Below are 15,783 nucleotides of genomic sequence, written 5' to 3' on the forward strand. Positions count from 1 at the left end.
AAATGCTGGGGCTGTATCTTAATTAGGGCCACAACCGCTTCCTTCTCACTCCTAGGCCTATCACATCGTCGGTGTGAGGTAAAAAATTGTTAAAAATAAAATAGAAGACCAACAGCAACAAATTAAGTAAATGCTGATAATAATAATAAGACAAAACATTTTACTATATTTTTTACCGTGCGTCGATCAATGTTTCATGTACAGGTAATGAACAGAGATACCATGCAGATTTCTATGTTTCTATCTATGACGTTACGAAGTCATGGGCTTGCTACTTGGGAGTAGGGACCTAGAAAATACCTAGATACCTAGAAAATTCTTTGGATTTTACAAGGCATTCCACCTACCAAAATCCATGAGTATTGATATTGGACTTTTTGCCTTGAAATCATCAACAAGTATCTTAAGAAACCACCTTTGGTGATTTGCTTTAACATTCAATAGACTTCTATGTATTGTTCTCTATTGTACAATATCAGTTGGTATTAAGTATACTTTGTCTTTTAGGTAGCCTCTAAATTGAGGAAGTGTTACTATGTAATAAATATATTGGTGGCCTCCTAATTCGAAGATGACGAATTAAATAACAGTAAACGGATTTTTGAAGCGAAGAGGGAATCCACCCCAACAACCCACGTCGACCGACGTCGGGATGGAGAAGGCACTTTCATTAAAACGCAGCAATAGGTCTCTCGGTAGAAGTATTGGTGTTGGTTTGCCATTATAATGTATTTTTCTTGATAACGTGGAATTTAAATTGAATATCACAAAGGATCGACTATGTCTACCAACGTAGACTCAGTGTTTGTATCTGAATAGTTTCCCTGTCGAGTCGACGGCTGTTCAGAATTAGCCTTCCCCCTATCTGTAGTATATCGATTTAGCTTCCATACAGTTCACTAATTTCAAGCTAGAACAAAGTAGATCAGTGTGTGATGGGAACTTTGATCAAATAAGCAATGTACAGCACTTTGGTCTAGGGGCTAGCATAGTTTCTTTACGAACGTCGATCCTCAGACCTGCAAACGGTGAACTTCCTAGTCCAAGCGTCAAACGAAGTTAACTACTCTGTTTAATCATTGGAAATACTGGCAGGGTTTCCCTACTGCAATAATAATAATAATAATAATAATAATAATAATAATAATAATAATAATAATAATAATAATAATAATAATAATAATAATAATAATAATAATAATAATAATAATAATAATAATAATAATAATAATAATAATAATAATAATAATAATAATAATAATAATAATCTATATAAATAAAATCGTAATGACCGTGTGTCTGTACATTGACTATTTTAGCGAAATTTACGTACAGTTATCCGTTTTAGGAGTAATAATGACCATCTGCATACTTTTTAGCTTTGGTGTCTGTTTGTCTGTCTGTTTATCTGAGTTCTTATAACTTGAAAACTACTGGATATACTTCTACCAAACTTCATATTTAGATTTCGCCTGTCCTTGTGTAGGTTTAAGGGCCAATATTATTTATGAATGCCTAAAATTACTGTGGTTTTATCCGAATCAGAAACCATGATTTTGCACTCCCACAAAATATGCACATCCAAAATAAATGGGAATGCACAATCCTGAACAGAAATCAATTTCAGATTTTTTAATGTGCATCACTTCATAAGATGAGTAATAAGGGAGATATCATTAACGGGTGGTTTTTCGGCACAAGTTCCAACGGACTTGACTCCAAAGCGGGTGCGTGTAAAGCGTATTTCTTATAACTTGAAAACTACTGAAGATATTTCAACCACAATTTATATTTAGCATCCGCCTGTTCGCAGGTAGGTTTTATTGGCCATGCCATTTCAGATTCCCGGAATGGACTGGGATTTTACAAGGAACCGAAACAGTGATTTTACTCTCTCAGAATATACACAAGGCAAACCTGACTGGAAATCGACCAACCTTGATGGAAACCCATTTGTAAACTCTTTTCTCATGTCAAATTTTTCGACAGGAGGATTAATAATGGAGATATCAGATATCATGAACGATCTGTTTTTCAGGCTACGTCCAGCGGGCATAGCGCAAAATGTGTTGTACTTTGAGAAGATTCCTTATCTAAATAAAATTGTAACGCCCGTGTGCCTGTACATTGACTATTTTTGCGAAATGTTCGTACAGCTATACTGTTAAGGGGAATAATGCCCATATGCATATTTTATAGCTTTAGTTTCCCGAAAGTCCTAATTTTACCCGCTCCCCTCAAAATCAAGCTTGTGGCGCAATCTGCCAGACGAGCCAGAAAAATGGAATTAAGCAAAGTTATACTTTTTGGCCTGTAACGGGCGGAAAAATACCAAGATCTTGAAATGTTTCATTTTTAATGACCGAAGAATATCGAACAATTTAGGCAATTTTAATGACGGTGCAGACCTTGGTTTCGAGGCATTTTATGGCTAAACGGTAAGTCCTAAGTTCAATTTGGAGTCATCTACAACTTTGGTCATGTGACTTTTCGTCGTTTCTCTATCCCTTATACGTTAGATTTGTCTCTATTTCACGATTATAGGTAAGTTTTGCAGATTTTACACACATAATTCATACTTAGAATCACTTATAGGAAAGATAGAATCATGATATTCCACACGGACATTGGCCCACCCTGTAGCCATACGTGAGCCAAATGCTATGTTTGTAGCTGTCACATAATTAACCGAAAAGTAATGCACTGTGAGACAAGCTTACCCAACTTTCACCCTATTCAACGTTTCTAACTCAATCTGGTCAGTGAATATATGAGAAATAAGAAAATATCATATAGCCAGCCATTTAGACCGCTAAATACGGCGTCTTATGGAAAACCGTTTGTCGATATAACGTACCGTTTAGCGGCAGTTAATCCGTAAATGAAGGTCTGCAATATTTTAAACATGCACATACTTTCGTATGTCGATCTATATATATTCATTGGTGTCTTTTTATAGCCATCGAGAGAGGGTGTGTATGCAATTGTAATCAGTACCCCCGACATCGAATTTGAGCGGCAGTAGGAATGGGGTCCTTCTGCTCCTGTGTAACTGGCAATAGTAAGGAGGGCTACCATTGTAAAGAATCATTCCCTTCTCGATTTGACTTGCAGAAGATAAGGGAGCATGCAATTGTTTTCAAAACTCCCCTACTTGATCGTGTTTGGCTGTAGGCAAGGAAGCCTGACATTATAAACAAACGTACTGTGCCCTACAGGACCCTATGGTTCCGGCCAGGCGAAAGCCGGTCTCGAACCCAGAGTACAGTAGTGAAAGAACTCTCACAAACGTGAGCTTTTGCACATAGTCTTACCTGAACACACATCCTCGCTCGGCCGTACAATAGCGCACTTCTCAGGGATAACATGGGTGAACAATGGGCAATATAAAGATAAAACACTAGGATATGTGACTAATCAGGTAAGAATCAGCTAAAATAAAATAAAAATATCTAACAGAAAACAACGCTGCATTCAAAGTTTTACAATCAGGGATTTATTACATAAACAAAAACTATTTACAAATATAAGAGCTTTCAAAATGCTTGGGTAAAGATAATGTTGAGGCGATGACAACCAGTTCACTGCCTTCACGAAACAGCTGTGCTATAACAAGCATGTTACAATTGTGTAAGTAATGAAATCTAGAAAAACGGATATCTGATGAAATACACATCTAACAGTAATTCCCATAAAATTTACTATGCCTCGTACTATCGAACCCCGGTGCAAACAAATATAAACACATAATGTACAGTGCCCTGACTCGGTCACGAACCCTGGTCCCATGAAGAGTAAGGCGTATAATATTCATATACAAACAATATAAAAAGAACACAATCAACATATCCAAGGGGTCAATATCAAACGGGCCAGTGTTAAAATTAAAGTAGAACAAACAGAACAAAAATCTCTCCCTGCGTTCAAGACATCAAGGTCGTCTTCTCCCCCTTACACACTCGACAAGCAGCAGACAGCAATATAACCAAGTTTCAAGACTGTGACGTCAGACACAACAACCCTCACCATTCGAACACTCGACAAGCAGCAGCCCACACAATTTACGAGCTCAGCTGACTGCGGGCTAAGAAACCTCGCCTTTCACAGTACCTCACATAATCTGGCTGCTAAAAGCACTCTTTTAAATACACCTGGGCTATCCGCCCTCATCTCAATATCACCAGCAATATAACAAATCTTATTTCCGCCTCCCATGGGCTCAACCTTGATAATACAAAGATACAAATCAGTAAGCGATAGTCACATGGCCATAATAAGGCATCTCCAATGCATCCAATACACTCTCAAACTGTGCTGGGCTTTCTCATATCAATACGTACAGTCAGCTACATGCATAATGCTCACATCTCTCAAACATTCGGACTCGCTCGCCCTGTCAGTAAAGCGAGGTGAATTACGGGTAACATCCTGGTCTCAACTATACAGCCTACGTCTGCAGAGACAAATGCCTGAACGCGACACAATAAATAGTGCCTGCCTGTTTGACTAACCTACCATGACCAAGGGAGTTCGACCTGACCCATGAAGATAACACGTACGCTAATATAATACTATCGAAATGAAATATAAACACACCAACAAGGAATCTACAAACAATCATCTACCCTAATGTACGGGGTTCGAGCTTGAGGCCTAGCTCTTTATTACCAAGAATTTTCCCACCATAAACTAACCTGTTGGCTGACGGCCCCCCTATTCCTATCTAAATTTAAATGACATGCTTGGAACAGAATTGGAAAGCTCTGACCTTATATGATTGATGACATAACGGAGCGGCCCTCCCCGTGGACCACTGAATTTACCACATCATGACAAACTGCGACGCTTGCAGCAGATACTGGTGAATACTTGGAGACATTCTATCTTGCGTGAGTCCTTCGTACAGCTCCTTAAATGGTTGGAAGATGTCCCCTTCGACGTCGCGCTGATCAGGTACGCCCAACGTTCCTGGATCGATTCCCGATGTCGTGTCGGCTTCAGCTCCGGTTGTGGCTTCCTCGCAATGATGATGTAAAAGCTCGTTCTGGCTTGATGCAGGGGTAACTGAAAACAAATTCATTTATTACAGACTGTCCAGATTCGATGCCTTTTTCCACTACTATCGTGCCTTACACATTACAGTGACCATGTCTTGTTCTGAGTTTTAAACCTGGTACACTATAGTTTCTTCACCACTCTTAGTAACACTGTTATTCCATCCTTTCACTCGGACAACATGTAGTTCTGGAATTACCCTGAGCCTATATTTATTCTAGCATTACGTCAGTTACAACTTGACCTCACAGAAATATGAAGCTACTAGTTCATCAGTCTATTACAGGCAGTACCTCATCTCACCATAGCATATCAACACAGGTAATATCAAGACTTTAGCTGAATATGCAAGTTGATTACTTACTTCCTCGCAGATTCAGTAGTACTAGTTTTATGTGCAGCTCGAAGACAAAATGTTGTTCGCGGTGCCGACTTGTAGCATGACGACTTCGTTCAAGCAGCCTTACGGTCAAAGAATGAGGCTGATGTGCCAGGCGGCCTTGCATTTATAATCAGGTTAGCGTAGCCACGCCGCTTGATCGCGTGCAGGATACGCGCGCCCGCGACTCGAAGTTTTCCCGCACAAAGCACGTCAAGTACCCTACTTAACGAATGCATTTATGATTGCAGCCCTAATGCATATCAAAATTAAGCAGAAATTATGCAGGTTGCAATTTTTGTATCAGATCCAATGCATCTCTTCCGTAACCAAAGATATTAATTTAATTCTTTCTTCCCTCCGAAGGTAAGTTTTGCCGGGATCCGGGAAGCGTCCCCAATCTTCATTAAGAGGCTTGGCTTGGGACATAACTCCCTTTAATGAGGTTCAGGAGATTTCCATAATGACGCTCTAGCTCTCTTCACACGAGAACGCTTCTTCTGGACTCTTTTATGAAATAGACTATAAGACAATGACTCCATGGGTGGTCTTATGTAATCCCAATATCCAATACTAAAATCTATACTATTGGTCCATGAACAGACTGGTTCAGTACCCATCTAAAATGTGACTGGCATTAGGCATTGTAGCCTGCTATTTTAATGGAAACTCGCCAACTCGGTGTGATTGGCAGTAAGCTGACTGGCAGTAGAAAAGGGGCCTGCCATTGTAATGATAACAGCACAACTCAATTTTGACTGACAGTACGGAAGTTGCCTGCCATTATAATAAAGCTCCTCAAGTAATCTGTCTGGTAGTAGGAAATGGGTCCTGCAATTGTAACGGGAACTCCCCAAATCGATTGTGACCGCGTAGTAGGCAATGGGGCCTGCCATTATAATGTAAACTTCCCAAATCGATTGTGAATGGCAGTAGGCAAGTGAGGCTGCCGTTATCATCACAACTTCGCAACTCACACTTTACATTGGAAATAAGGTAAGGGGATAACGCTAAAAGACATGCAATTTAAAGAAATTTTATTATTCACTGCATGTATAGTAATTTACTTCGATATCCGTATACAATGTAGAATACCGTAGCGAATATAATATCGGCGTCTATGGTGTAGTGGTTAGCGTGAATACCTGCCACCCCCGGAGATCCGGGTTCGATTCCCGGCTCTGCCACGAAATTTGAAAAGTGGTACAGGGCTGGAACGTGGTCAAATCAGCATCAGGAGGTCAACTGAGCAGAGGCCGGTTCGATTCCCAGTGGTTTTCAGTGGTTTCCCACTTCTCCTCCAGGCAAATGCCGCGATGGTGTCTAAATTAAGGCCACGGTCGCTTCCTTACCTCTTACTTTCCCGTCGCTTCCAATCTTCCCATCCTTTCACAAGGTGGCTGTTCAGAATAGCAGGTGAGGCCGCTTGGGCCGAGGTACTAGTGTTCTTCACAGTTGTTCTTCCCGACCCAAAATCTCACGCTCCAGAACACTGCTGTAATGGCGGTAGAGGTGGTATCCGTCACTGAGTCCGAGGGAAAAACGAACCCGGTTGGGGGTAAAAGGATTAGGAAAGAAATAAGTAAATATAATAATACCGGGCGAGTTGGCCGTGCGGTTAGGGGCCCGCAGTTGTCAGCTTGCATTCGGGAGATATCGGGCTCGAACCCCACTTTCGGCGGCCTGAAGATAGTTTTCCGTGGTGTCCCATTTTGCCAGCAGCTAAATGCTGGGGCTGTACATTAATTAAGGCCACGGCTGCTTGGTTCTCACTCTTAAGCTTTTCGTATCCCATTGTCGCAGTATGATGTGTCGGTGCGACGTAAACCAGATTTTAAAAAATTAGTTACGGGGACAAGGGTTGTTAAAGGGCGGCAGAGTCTTGGTTAACTGCATAAGTTATCACAAAAAAAAAATTAATATACTTCCTAAATTACCTTTATTTTCTTTCTTTCCGGTTTCATTCTCAAAACAACAATAACAATTAACAAAGATGAATATTAGGAGGAATATACAAAAATCTTCAACAACAGGGATCTTAATATACACTTAATTGTATTTCATGGAAAAATAAGGTACTTTACAACACAGTAGTTAAACAAGAAGCACTCTACGCTGCGGAAACTCTCAACCTACAACACAAGAGATTAAAGGAACAATTCGAAATTAAAGAACGAAAAATCATGAGAAAAATCTTAGGGCCAAGAATCATAAACAGAAATCATTACCCTAAACATAATAGTGAAATATAAAACCACATTTCTTAAATTATAGATGCAATTAAATTGCGACGAATCCACTTTACAGGGCATTTGGAACGAATGAACCGTAACAGACTTTCACATCAAATTTACAAATTGCTACAAAACAAGGCCACTAGGTCAAAGTGGTACAAATTATTCGAGAAAGACCTCACTGAATTAAGACCGCCAAATCTACAAGATTGAAAGAAAACGCAAAACATCATCCAAACACGGGGATTTGAGGAACAAGAAAGAAAACCCACACAATCGACATGGTTATAGGACCGGAGACGTGCATAATCATTGAAGATGAAGAACTACTGGGCGAAGAAGAAGGCCTAGAAATGTGGTCCTGGGTGATCCATTCGCGAAGAAGAAGAAGAAGAAGAAGAAGAAGACGAAGAAGAATAAGAAGTTACACTTAAGTGATTGGGGAGGATCAACTCGCAATTTCTAAGGGACAACTTTGATATATAGCACCTGTGAGAAGCGTGAGCTTCCATTAGTAAATATTATACATGCAAGGGATATTGAACTCCCAACCTTAAGCTTCGATGACCTTACGGGCCTAGTATTCACAACAAGGTATCTCGTAACGCATTGAAAAGCTTGTCGGGTTTTACACCATTTGGCACTCACTGCCATTAATTCAGGGGGAAAAAAGGCACAAAATTTGTGTTTCGAATGATTCAAAAACACTCATCCTACAAGTCCAAGAACGGCTTAATTGGAAGTTAATAAAAGGCCAAAACTTACAATGGGATGCTGAACCAGCAAGCCTAGGATAGAACCTAATGGGGAAGAAGGCCTGGTAACACAGAGGATATGCCATACTACATTAAGACCGGGAAAGAAAATTAAGGACTGAAAAGCAATAAGGAAAAGTTATAAATTTGGAAAATCTTAGTGGCAAAGTGAAGAACGAAAAGGAGAGTCCACACTCGTACATCCTTATTAAATAGCACCCCCTCGAGGGGTTTACACTTCGTATCAAGAAAGCCAGGAGACCTACACTTTACAAAATTAAAATCAACGAAGCCTACATTAAAATAAGGTGAATGCGGCTCGACCCTAGCTGTTACATGCTAGAGGCGAAAGCTGGCATCCTCCCGTCGTTACACGTATGCTCACATGATAAAGTTCTTTACCTGCCTGCCTTACAGTAGATGCTGCTCCAGATCGCCTGTAGCCTTCTGCGAAGAGAACCTCACCCTTCGTTGGAGTCTTCAAGATAGATGCATACATATGGTCAAGTTCATTCCCCTTTATAGCGGTGAGCTGGGCGATGATCTGTTGATTAATTTAAAATCACCGTAGTGGCAACTTAGAAACAGAAGAAATGCGCTAGCTTGTGGCAACCCCTACTGGTTACAATACTCCACAAAACAGAGTTCATAACAAGTCACTAGGTGGCACTCAAAGCCAATGTGGTGACATCTGTCAGGAAACTTGAAAACGATGTGCTTTTCATGACGGCAAGTCTGTCTCCACGAGACTTTACCGCCCCCAGGCATTTAAGGTGTTGCTTTACTGATGGTATCAATAATAATAATAATAATAATAATTAATAATAATAATAATAATAACTAAAAACCCACTGAGGGCCCTGGAAGTGTAAGAACGGACATTCCTGAGAAGAATAATAGGGCCAAGGATCCTACCAGATGGAAGGCGATGGTACAAACCCAACAATGAGCTCTACCAGCATCAAGAAAACCTCATAGATGCCATCAGGAGAAAACGTCTGACTTTCTATGGACACCTATACAGAATGGATCCTAATAGATTATCCCATAAGATCTTCAAGGTTGCTAACAAAGGCAAAGCTACTGGATTCCCCTGGACCAAACAAGTGGACAAGGATCTTGCAGAGCTTAATATTAATCAAGCCGCCATTACTGACAGAAATGCATACCGTTTAATAGTCAAAACTAAACCTTTCCTAACATCCCTTACATCAGCTAGCCACAAAGGAGCCGGGAATTGGTCAGAGGAGTGCAGGAAAGAATTCATCGAGAAAATGAAGGAATACTGGGCCAACAGGAAGGCTCAAGAGGCCACTAAGAACACAATCCAGTATGCTAAAAGGGGCAAACGAAGACAAAAACACAGCTAGAACACAAACACCGTGGTCCACAGATGGCCTAAACGCAAAGAATAATAATAATAATAATAATAATAATAATAATAATAATAATAATAATAATAATAATAATAATAATAATAATACTCACTCACTCACTCCGTAGTCTTCTGAGGGACGTGAAGTTCTCGTGCCGATCTCACAGTTCTCTTCCATCCTTTTCGATCTTGAGCTTACTCTTCCCGAGGAGGCTTTCTTCGCCACCTCCAACATAAACTGCCCACTAATTCCAAGCTCTGTCGGGTGACTCAGCACATTTATTTTAACACACCTCGCCGAGCTCCAAAAAAGCACATCGGCCTGACACCCAGTGAGAAGTCGGCCTGCCCAACTGTATCCTACACGGCGTTGATCTCGCCCTCACTGGTCAAGATGTACTCAAGCGCCTTCGCATGCAGGGCTACCCAGCTGAGAATGCGTCTCGGGTCCAGGACCATCTTATTCCAACACGGCGGGTCCTGCTTCAACTCTCCACAGCAGCTGCCTTCCAGACACTTCTTTCTAACGCTGTGACCCTCGCCGGCTACTATCACGAAGCGACGCCTTGTCCTCACTACTTTGCAAACGCCTTTGAGTCACCCATCACAACACTGTCACCTCAATAGCCGTCAAAACTACTGCCATCGTCTTCGTTCTATACCACCCTTGTCACCACCACAACCACTACTACACTCACTACTTTTGCTGACACCTCCTTTCATCTTCCCATCACAACCACTGCTATGTCCCATCCTTCCCACATTATGTCATCTAGTATTCCCATCCCTCCCTCCCTGACCAGCCCAGCCAACAATCCGCTTTCCTTCCGCCACCTGCAGATGACACTACCATCGACCAACATGCTGCTGCAACACATGCACCACTGTCTCTATCAACGTCCGACCGTCCTACCATGTGTAGCTGCGTCGTTTGCGGCGTGAATCCCACTATACCTGTAGCAACAATAGCCCATGAACCTCGCCTGGTGGGACTACCAGTGAGAAGTGCATTTCGGATCTACAACGAACCTCCACCTACATTTCTAGTGCGCCTTCATCTCCCGACTCAAGACGCCGTTCAACGACTCATCGACCACGGTACGCATATCTACGGCCGCTTCCACCGGGTCGAACCGTCTCGATCACCTCCTCAAATCCTGCCCCGACCTAACACACCTCGTCACCGTCTCCGGCCAGCCCCTCCTTTCCATTCACCTCATCTACACCCCCGTGTTTATCCTTCCCCAATTTCGCCTACATCTGATCTACTTCGCCTACTCCTCACATCTTTATTTAACATCTCTTCTGTGTTTCCCAATCTCGCCTCTCACCTTACCCTTAACACCTTAGAATAAACCTTCGCTATGCTAGTATCTCTGTGTCTTAATAATCATGTAATCTCTTTGTAATATGTCTTCGAATTACTGTATTGTTACTTTAATAAACACTCTCCATAACACTAAACCCCCCTTAGCCAAGAGGCCTTTCCTTTTCCATCCCCCATTCCTCACATCGCCTTTTCCTATCTCCTACTTTTCACAAATCTTCTCAACCCTGCCCAAGCTCCCGCCCTGAGGGAGGGCGTAACCCTTCAGTTGGCCCACCCCACGCCTTCAGGGTGGGGAATGGAAACGTCTCCGACGATGCTCTTCCCAGTTATCAATTTGGAGGGTCCGGCATACATTGTTGATCTCCTTCTTCCAGGTGCTTCGGGATCTTCCTTCAGGTCTTTACCCATTCAGAGATCCCTTGTATAGATCTACTGGTGCTCTGTTATCGTGCATCCTCAGTACATGTCAAGCCCAGCGCAGTCTGTTGGTTTCTATCACACCCATTATAGTATGTTGTTGAGAGAGGGTGTAAATCTCATAATTAGATCCTTTCTGCCAGCTTTGAGAGATAGGATCGAACATGGGCCAAATATTTTCCTATAAACGTTATTCTCAAACACTTACAACTGCAACTGCTCTTTCTTGGTACCGGTAATACTCCATGTCTTGGAACCTTACAGAATTACTGGTCGAATGATTGTATTGTAGTTAATCATTTTTCCACTCCTTGTTAAATGTTTTGAGCCTAATACACGGCTCATAGAGTAAAATGCCTTATTTACATTCTTAATTCTAGCTTGTTGTTCTTGTTGACTTCGGTGTTGCTCATCGATTAATACACCAAGGAATTTAATAATAATAATAATAATAATAATAATAATAATAATAATAATAATAATAATAATAATAATAATAATAATAATAATTTTACGTTCCACTAACAGTTTTCCGAGACACTGAGGTGCCGGAATGTTGTCCCTCAAAAGTTCTTTTACGTGTCGGTAAATCTACCGTCACGAGGCTGGCATATTCGTGGGCCTCCATATACCACAGAACTGAGTCACGATCTATCCTGTCAAATTGGGTCAGAAGGCCAGCGCTCTCCCGTCTGAGCTACTAAGCCCAGCGCATTCATGAGATGGTGGGACCGAACTCCACACTCGGCAGCTCTGGATACAGATTTCCATGGTTTTCCAGGTAAATGTTGAGGCTGTACCTTAATTAAGATCACGTCCACGCCCCAGTCTTAGCCCTTTCGTATCCCACCGGCACCAAATAATTTAAAGTCGCACTAACATATCCGAGGCATTCGATGACGGAAGGATGGAAAGGGCTAGGATTGGAAACACGGTGGCCGTAGCCTTAATCAAGGTGGATTCTGTAGATGTAGGCTGACAGCATTCAATCATTCAATCAATCATTCAATAATGAATGTTTTCTTCCCAGTTTGTGGCTAAACTATCCGCGACTGGGAGAGACGAGTGGTTAATAAATAATAATGTTATTAGTTTTACGCCCCACTAACTACCTTTACGATTTTCGGAGACGCCGAAGAGCCGGAATTTAGTCCCGCGGGAGTTTATTTACTTCCCTCTAAATCTACCGATACGAGGCTGACATATTTGAGCACCTTCCAATACCACAGGACTGAGCTAGGATCGAATATGCCAAACTGAGGTCAGAAGGCCAGCGCCTCAGCCCGGCGTTTATTAATGCATACATGAATACAATCATGCAATCATTAATTCATTCATTCATCCATGCAGTCATTCAATTAATTCATAATGTATATTGTAACTCGGGGATAATACTGTTCAGGCTTGTGACATAAATAAGTACTTCCACTAATACAAATAATAAGGGTAAGGTACATGTTGCCTTAGACTATATAACCTCTGGTCTCTAAATTAGCTAAGTTAGATTTAAAAGTAGCTAAATATGATCTTAAAACTAGATAAATATGCCCCCAAACCAGCTAAATATGAACTAAAACTAGCTAAATCTGCAATAAAACTAGGTGAATATTATCTAAACCTAGATAAATATGCCATAAAGTAACTAAATATGATCTAAAATTAGCTAAATATGATGTTAAATCTAGGTAAATATGTCCTAAAACTTGCTAAATATGATCTAAAACAAGCTAATTGTGCCCTAAACTAGTTAAATATGATCTGATATAGCTATATATGCCCTAACACTAGCTGAATATTATCTAAGAACTAGCTAAATATGCCCTAAAACTATCTGAATATGCCGTAAAACTAGCTAAATATGACCTAAAGTACTACAATGATTTTGGCATTTCAGGGATTGGTAGCAAGTATTAGATTCTTACGAACAGTAAACAGGCCAACAGGTTATTAGTGAAAATGTAGCATACACATTTATCATGAAAAGTGACGGGACTACAGTAGGTATTTTATACATTCATTCAGTATCATAGCCCTAAGGCTCCGTTCTCAGTTTGTTTTCCGAAAGACAAGAAAAAATCGACGTATTAGCATGCTTTTTGTTATTCGTCCAGCATTACTTTCTCGGAATCACGACTTGTAAGCCTGCTACCTATCTGTTTTCCGGAAAAGAAATAAAAATACATATACTACAGTATTTTGAAATCATGTGCTAGAAAGTTGACGCAGGTGACATGTAGGCCTTGTTAAAAACAACGCCTCAATTTAAATAAAAATGCTCAAAATATAACAATATATGACATTATATCACGAAAATGAGCAATATATGACCAGAACAATAAAAAATCCGAAATATGCAATTATATGCAATTTAAAATTTCTTTAATCCGGGTCAGGACCCAACATTGACAGTTATTTTTCAGATTTCGGGTCAAATGAGCTCAGGAAAAAGTATGACTTTTCGTTAACATCTGAAGCCTACAGATAACCTAATTATTGTAATAAAGAGAACCGGGGGAGTTGGCCTTGCACGCAGGTGTGAGCTCGCATCCAGGACATAGTGGTTCGAACCCCACTGTCGGCAGCACTGAAGAGCCATTTCCGTGGTTTTCCGTCTTCACAGCAGGCAAATACTGGGGCTGTAAATTAATTAAGACCACGGTTGATTCTTTCCCACTCCTAGGCATTTCCTTTCCCATGGTCGCCATATGACCTATTTGTGTCGGTGTGACGTAAAGGCAATTTTAATAATTGTAACAAGAACATATTGACAAAAAATAAACGATTATTCTCTCTCTAATTGCAGGCGATCCGGAACTAGGGGATGGTAGTATTCTTCCTCTTCAGCTTTTTCTACGCCTGCGGGGTCGCGGTTGAGAACTGTGTGGCAAATGTGAATTTCCCTATTTTACGGCCGGATGCCCTTCCTGACACCAACCCTATAAATCCATAAATGTAGGGATATTATCACTATTGAGTGTTTCTGCGCTGGTAGGTAGTGTGGTCTGTTGACTGAATTTGAATAGGAAAGTGGTGGATCAAACACAAAAACCCAGTTCCAGAGCAAGAAAAATTAATCTCAAGCGATTAAAATCACCGACGGGGCTGGGAATCGAATCTGGGGCCCTCAGAACCGAAGGCCACAGCACCGACCATTCAGCCAAACTAATTAAGGTATATCCACAGCATTTGCCTGGTGTGAAAATGGGAAACCATGGAAAATAATCTTCAGGGCTACCGATGGTGGGATTCGAATCCACCATCTTCCGAATGTAACCGCACAGCTACGCGATCCTATCCGCAAGGCCTACTCGCTCGGTAGTCAGCAAAGGCAATATGCTAGCAAAAGCATACATATCTTACTGGTATGAGCCGTCTTGTGGGTAAATCTGGATGTACGTAGGCAATTCAATAAGTTTTGAAATTTTGCTCTAATTGTCTCTAGGTTGGCTCTATGGTGCTGTGTGCTGACCAGCCGCTAGATGGCACCGTTGTCTACGTCTGTGGTAAGTTTCAGCGTTATCAGCTCAGTACAGCTTGCGCTGTTGTGACGCAAAGGTGGCCGTGCCACTCTCTGTTTGCACCAAGGAAGAATAGTGTTCCGTAATCCACCTTTTGTGGTCTGAGGGTGTACCAGGAGCGTAAATTCATGCCGGGCTGAGTGGCTCAGACGGTTAAGGCGCTGGCCTTCTAACCCCAACTTGGCAGGTTCGATCCTGGCTCAGTCCGGTGGTATTTGAAGGTGCTCAAATACGACAGCCCCGTGTCGGTAGATTTACTGGCACGTAAAAGAACTCCTGCGGAACTAAATTCCGGCACCTCGGCGTCTCCGAAGACCGTAAAAGTAGTTAGTGGGACGTAAAGCAAATAGCATTATTATTATTATTACGTAAATTCATAGAAGACTTTCAGCACAATACGAGGACAATATTTTGATACAGCGAAGTGTTTCCCAGTGGTTTGAACAGTTCAAAAGGGGCCGCACGAGCGTGAAGGATGAGGAAAGATCCCGGCGTCCATCTGCAGCCGTAACTGATGCCAAGTGCGTGATATGATCCTGAATAACTGAGGAGGGACTGTTGATGATATGGCAAACCATATGTACATTTCCCATGGTACTGGATATGAAATCATGCATAACACACTTAATCACCGAGCTCGATAGCTGCAGTCGCTTAAGTGTGGCCAGTATCCAGTATTCGGGAGACAGTAGGTTCGAACCCCAAGTTGAGTTATCTTGA

Source organism: Anabrus simplex, chromosome 1, assembly GCF_040414725.1.
Source record: "Anabrus simplex isolate iqAnaSimp1 chromosome 1, ASM4041472v1, whole genome shotgun sequence".
In the NCBI taxonomy this organism is placed as follows: domain Eukaryota; kingdom Metazoa; phylum Arthropoda; class Insecta; order Orthoptera; family Tettigoniidae; genus Anabrus; species Anabrus simplex.